The sequence below is a fragment of the Megascapheus bottae genome, chromosome 2, assembly GCF_031878675.1.
Source record: "Megascapheus bottae isolate mThoBot1 chromosome 2, mThoBot2.hap1, whole genome shotgun sequence".
Taxonomy (NCBI): Eukaryota; Metazoa; Chordata; class Mammalia; order Rodentia; family Geomyidae; genus Megascapheus; species Megascapheus bottae.
The window spans coordinates 31,654,031-31,661,082 of NC_143510.1; positions in this window are offsets into that span (position 1 = coordinate 31,654,031).

A 7,052-nucleotide genomic window follows, 5' to 3' on the forward strand; every position below is an offset into this window, starting at 1 on the left:
TACTCCACTTGTGATTAAATAATAAAGAAAAAAACTGAGAGGAAAGAAGGGAACATTCTCTTTTCTGAATTGAATGTAAAACTGTCTAATTTACCCTGTCATATATAAAAGGAAAAACAATGTCTCATTAAATAGCATCCCTTATTAAAAAAAAATGGGATGGCTGTTGGTGGGGGGGGGGGTACAATGGGGGTCTGAATATTTAACCAGAATGGTTTAGACTTGGGTTTTGGTATTGGCCAGTGGAATTTGTTTCCCAGTACTGGAACTGGAACTCTGGGCCTTGTACTTGATCAGTTTGCTGAGCTAGTGCTCTACCACTTGAGCTATGACTCCATCCATACGTCTTTGGTGTTGAGTGTGCTGCTAATCTAAAATTGGAGGCAAACTGGGTTTTTCTCACATAACAACAATATCTAATATTTGTTGGGAACACACTATATGCCAGGCACAACGGTGGTACATCGTTCACTTTGTTCTTTAACAGCCTTCTGACTTAAAATCAATCTCATTTTCATTTTAGAGAGGCTCAGAGAAGCTAAGTACTTTGCCCAGGCACACAGCAAGGAAGTACTTGGGGTGTGATTCATACTGAAGTGGGCAAATTCACTTGTTTTTTTTCTTAACTTTTTTTTTTACCAATTAAAAACTAAAACTTCATCTGGAATTCATTTTATTAATTCCCTATTATAAAGTGAGACATGGATGTTTTGTCTTCTAAAAACACAGCCAATAAGCCAAACTTAAAATGATGTTGTTAATAATTCAATAATAGAAGTGATTGTGCATGGGCTATGTAAAAGTAAAAAAAAATATGGAACAAAGTGGGTGCTGGTGACTCACACCTGTAATCTGTGGGAGATTGAGAACAGGAGTACAGTTCAAAGCCAGCTGAGACAGAAAAGTTCTAGAGACCTCTTCTTAATCTAAAGCTAGGCAAGGTAGTACACACATAAATCCTAGCTATACGGAAGGCTGAGAATAAGAAAAGTTGAGGAGACTTCCTCCCAGTGGGGAAAAACTAGGCATGGTGGTAGGACTGCAGTCAAGACGTGCATTTGGGCAGGAAGTGATACCTAACTAGTGCAAAAAAGGGGTAAAGCCATGGCTCAGTATAACACATGCTTGAAGGTCTGAGTTCAAATCCCTGTACCACTAAAAATATAAGTTCTACTAATGTCAATGTAGTCTAAAATTCAAAATGTCTGTCTGTTACTCATTCTCTTTGGCTGGGGGACCCTCTCTATCATTCCAAAAGAAAGCAGTTCCTCATTTTCATAGGCTGATAACACGGGAGAATTGGAATAAGGATTTGGTTTTAAAAAAAACTGAAATCATTAACAAATTGGAAGTGTTTGGCATTCTGAAAACAAGAAGCAATAAATATAAATAACTTCCAGGTAAATAATCTCTTCAAATCTCCAAAGTACTATAACTGAGAATATATTATATTGTATTATAATTTATAATAGGATTTTAAGTCTGTTCAGCAACAGGGCTAGGAACAAGACAGGGAATTAATCCTCAATTCACATCTCCTTACGTTGCTGGGAATATTGCCAACTGGACTCTACAGAAAACAGACTTTCATGTATATAAATGAGAGGGCCATCCAGGCACACAGGAGTCTAATCCCAGTATTTCCTTACATATAGGGAAGTGTTGGCCTAGAAAGCTGATTATTTAGCATAATGCAGGCTCTTGTTTAACTCCCCCAGACTCCAGATGAAGCTAGTGAAGCTCAGATTCATCTGTATTTCTTCTGAGGAGATTTAGGAAAAAGTCAACTTCATATAACTAGCAAAACAACGGGGGAAGAAAAAGTTTAATGGTTCCTTCAGGCTGGAGCCTGTTATAGCTTGCTAATGCTAATGTTCAGAAATTCAGCTTGTGGCAGGAAAACAAGGGCACTGGGTTTAGAGACCTGTTATTCTTCTGGGGAAAAATGATAATTAGACATTTTTCTTCCAGGCACCTGCTTCCTATTAGCAACTTACAAGGCTGAAAAATGGAAACAATAGCTGTGTGCTTTTAGAATTACTGTCCTGACATCTCTTAACTTCACTTTCCCTCACTGTCCAGTAAGAATATCTACTGTTCAGCATCTCTACGAGTACCCCACAGCATTCATATAGTGTGCTTGTCCTAGAATCTGTTAGCTTGTCCTAGAACCTGGCTGCTAGCATTTTTATTAGGGTGCTTATTTCAAAAGCTTTGACAGTGTGTGGGTCCTAAGCTAGCTTACTCATGGGGGAGCCCCTTTCATGAAAGAGGAGGTGTCCATTCTACTGTTCCAGCCCAGACTTCACTTGCAAGTAGCAGGAAGTGATAACATTTTACTTAAACTCACCTGCAAACTGTCCAAGGCAAATTATAATTGATTTAGAGCACTCACCCAGGGAGCATTCACTGAGCACCAACTAGGTTCCAGGTTTGCTATAGTTTCTGGTGTAGAGGACAGCCCAGCCACCTGACCCAGGATGTATTCTCACATTTAAGGACATGGCTCAATTGTCCTTCTTGTGGACTCTCCTCCATCACTGGACATTTCACCCAATGAAATGCAGGACACTGGCCCCTAAGACTAAAAGCCCTAAGAGTCCAAGTGTAGGATTCCCTCAAAGCAAGGTGATTTGAAAAAAAACCTAACCCCACATGCCGCACACCACAGGCTTCCAGGACAGAACCAGGCTGGGATGTGCACGCGTAGGGAGGTTGACATCCATCCCAGTCTCTTCCCTCGCGACAGATTGTTGTTATACTAGAAAATGCAGATGGAGGCATGGATCAAGAGATGGGAACACTTGCCTAGCAAGCATAAAGCCATGAGTTCAGTCTGAGGACCTGAGGAAAAAAAGTAAAGTTAAAGGTAAAAAGTCATAGCAACAAAAACATGAAAACATTACAAACCGTTACAAACAAACATGACCTGTTTTACTTACTCAATCCTACTATTCGATTCTGTGGTTATATTTATAAACACTTTAGAAGGGAAGACTACATTTCAAAACTTAAAATAAAATGTAAAATTCAGGCCAAAAAGCTTTCAGTTCTCCCCCATACCTGGGCTCTATTTCCTTCTCCCCAGTGCCCATCAATAGACAGCCAGATCCCTTAAGATATTATTTAAGGTCTTTATTTGATGTTTTAAAAGAATTTCAGTGACTCACATCTGTAATTCTAGCTACTCAGGAGGCCTGGATCTGAGGATAGTGGTTCAAAGCTAGCCTTGCAAGAAAGTACTCAATAAACTACCAGAAAATCAGAAATGGTGCTGTGACTCAATGTGGTAGAACTATGATAACCTAGCAGGCATAGCTATCATGTTGTTTTTGTATTTATAAAAAAAAATGCTTAACCTACTGCACCACGTGTGTGTGGTTCCGTCCTTGTGGTGATTGACGGTGGGCATTGTACGGTAACGTCACACAGTGATGACCACCTGTGTATAGTTATGATCACCTGCATGGGATAGTTACCTGTAAAAGCCCAGCCCCACTGGCGCTCAGAGCTGTTCTCTATCAGCCCCAAGTGGAGAGAAGCCGCTGCGCTGCTATTAAAATGGCTCAACTTGGTTTGTTGAGTTCTGTTGGGAGTTCGGGGTCCCCCAAAGTGGCTGAGATATTAGAGTACTAGCCTTAATGCTCAAGGACAGCACCCAGGCCTTGGTTCAAACCCCATGACTAAAAACAAAAAAAAGATTTGGTGTGGGATTTGGAATAGGATTTGTTTCTAAGTAAATGAAATCTTAAGGAGAGATTCAGCACCACTGTGGCCCCCTCTGGTCAGGCGGCCTTTGTGAAGCATGAAGAAGACCTATATTTAGAGGTTTAGTCTTCACAGTGATTGCGTGAAAGCTGCTGTGTACTATTTGAGGGGAGCTCTTGGGTGAAGTTCTCAGGCCACTAGAGGTTGTTTTTATGGGGAATGTGCCTCCCTGGTCCCTTCTTCTGCCTCCTCGCTGGTGTGTGGTTTCCCTCTGCTCCATACACCAGCCGTGATGCACTGTCTCCCCTAAACAAAAGCCAATAGGCCCATCATGCAGTGGAATCTCCAAAACCATGAGCCAAAAATCTTTTTTTTTTTTCTTGTCTTGGTGTTCGGGGATACTAATAGGATGCGGACTAACACAACTACCATACAAGAGTCATCCTGACACTACTTGGTAAACCGTCCAGGAAAAAAGTCATCTCCTTTTCTAAAGGGGGAGGACTAAAAGAAGAGGGGAATCTAATGGCTTCATGGCTTGGCCCCATCCTGCTCTACACTTATGGTGACTAGTATCAATCTGCTTCCCTCTCACCTGTAATCAGGCTGAGACCTGAGAATTCAGCCTGGGTAGAAATGTCTGTGAGATCTCTATCTCCATTAACCCCCCCCCCCCAAAGCCAGAAGTGGAGGTATGCTGTGGCTCAAATGGTAGAGTACCAGCCTTGAGCAAAAAGCTACACAAGAACACAAGGCCCTGATTGCAAGCCCCAATACTGGAACAACAACAACAAAACAATACACAAAACAAAGGAAAGCAAAACAAAAAACCCATATGATTTCTGTCTCCCAATCAGTTTTTCTTTTTGACAACTGCCTGTGCTGCTGAAATATGCCTGAAAAGGATCAGCTGAAGCATAGGCTGGAAATGCTTTTGAAAGCCAGCCAGGCGGAAACTAAATGACAAAAGGTCTTCAGGCAGGTATTATTTACAGCTTTAAGTTAAGTAGCTGCTGGAACTGGGGGAGGATGATTTTTTAAAAGTGTGCCATAAGTCAAAATTCAAAGGAGGGCTTCTTTGGTTTGGCAGACATGGGATAGTTGAAGAAGCCCCTAGAATGAGTGCCTGCCTCCGTCCATCCATCCATCATGGCTTTCTTCTTCCATTCCCACCCCCCTGCTGAGAATTGTTAATCAAGGTACAGGTGGTAAAGTCTTCTCAGTGTACAACCTGACAACTCAGCCTGACAGCTGGTAGTCAGGTTGCTATGACAACAAGAACAGACTCTATTGGGGTTTTGTTTACTCATTACCAAGTTCTCTGTCTGAGGAGCTCTTCTCTGCAGGAAAAGCTAAGAAACTTGATCTGTGAGTCCCAGATGGTCTCCCTGGCATTGAGATTATTCTGACCCCAGTGGGGCAGAGAGAGAGCCATAAATTCATTCAGGGTCTGGAAGGAAGGGCTGGGAGGATGCACAGGGCTAGGGCCTTTGGGTGGGGCATCCTGACTATTTCGCTGACAGATGTGTCTGTCCTGGAATACTGCTAGAGACTACACTGACATTATTCCTTTAACTGTCCCATAGAATCCTTACTAGGGTATCCATGATATACATAAGCAAAGAGAAGCTAAAGGACCAAAGAAAATAGTAACAAATAACTAAGTGAGAATATGTACACAGAATATTTATACAGCCATGTGTATATGTAAAACCACGTGTGAAAGATATTTCATTACATATTTGCCTTTGTATATCACTGAAGGAAAAGGAACAGAAGATAAAACTATACCATGGAGTACAACCTAATGATAAAAATAGGGAAGATGAATAAATATCCACAGAAAGAAAGGCATAGAGAATAATGCGGTGGAAATTACCAAAGACCACCCAAATGAGAACCAGCAAGAGCTCTTACTTCCAGACTCATTATACAAGATAGCTCTTTCAATGAGAACGATGAGTGCTTCAGAAAAAGGGTTATTTTTCCTTAAGTAGTAGTAAGTTCAAATGGGTATCTGCACTAAATTGGGGTCATTTTCTGTTATTATTTCTTCAAATAATCTAGCTACCACTTTGGCATCTTCATGTCCCTCTTAAACCCCAATAAACCAATATTGGCTCTTTTCCCAAAGCCCCCTTAAACTTTCATCATTCTTCATTGTTTTTCTTAGCTCTTGCTTCTGTTTGAGCTACCCTGCTATTGCTATCTTTTATGTAATTTTTAACTTTTTCTTTATACAATTTTTATTGCCAGCAAATGGCTGTACAGGAGGGTTTCATTTTGAACTGCCCTGTATTTACATCATTTACTTAGATCAGACTCACTCCTTGATTCCTCTCCTCTTTCCCCCTTCCCAAACCAATATCAACAAGCTTCACTGATTCAGTTTTACATTCTTCTTCCTTGCTCTCACCAATACCAATCTCCCATTCAGGACCTGTGTTCAGTTCTCTGGCCTTCTTTTGTTGTTATATGATAGTTTTTCAAAGGAGTTTCACTGGTATTTCACACACACAAATACAGTGTTGGGGGCCGAGTAACGCCACGTCTAATAACTTTCTGCTGAGACCTGTAGTAGGGGTAAACAAGTGGACCTCTTTATCCTGCCCACCTGTTGTGCTGATAGGCTCTCACAACCAATATGAGGAGGAGGGGGTTTTTTGGAGAGAGAGATTTTCCTGCCTTGATGAAGCTGCGTGGCGTCTCTGTTCGTGCTCCAGGGAAGGAAGGCAGAGTGCGGGAGGACAGTGGGCCCTCTCCTCTCCTGGCTCATGCTGGTCGGGGCGTGTTTTTCCCCATCCCTCCTACTAGTCAAGAGGGACCAGAGACGAAGGACCCCGACAATACAGTACTTTCACATTCCTTGGGGTGTACTTTGTTGTGTCATTTTGATACTAAAGGAGGATCCAGGCCCATCTATTTCCTAGATATACTGTTAGTGTGAAGTTTTGCTCAATTTTCAGGAAGAACCAGAATATCACCTGGAAAGAGCCTTGTTCCCACCAACATCTCCACAGTTATCAGCCTGTGGTCCCCATCTGTGGGATTCTGCCTTTAGTCTGAGCAAAGTCACAAAGGATATGCCACACCTGTACCCACTAGTGCCACTAAATTTTGTCATGTCCTGAGCCCACATCTCACCAAGACTGATCACACTAAGTTTGAATGACTGAGCATCTGGAAGAGGGAGACAGTCACTCAGAAAATTGAGGAGATGTCTGAATAGACATGCACAGTAGCCACTGCGCTCTGTCCTGTGGGATTGTGAGTTCAATGGCAGCCTAGGCAACATGGTGAGACCCTGTTTTAAAAACACAAGGCACTCGAATATGGTAAATGCT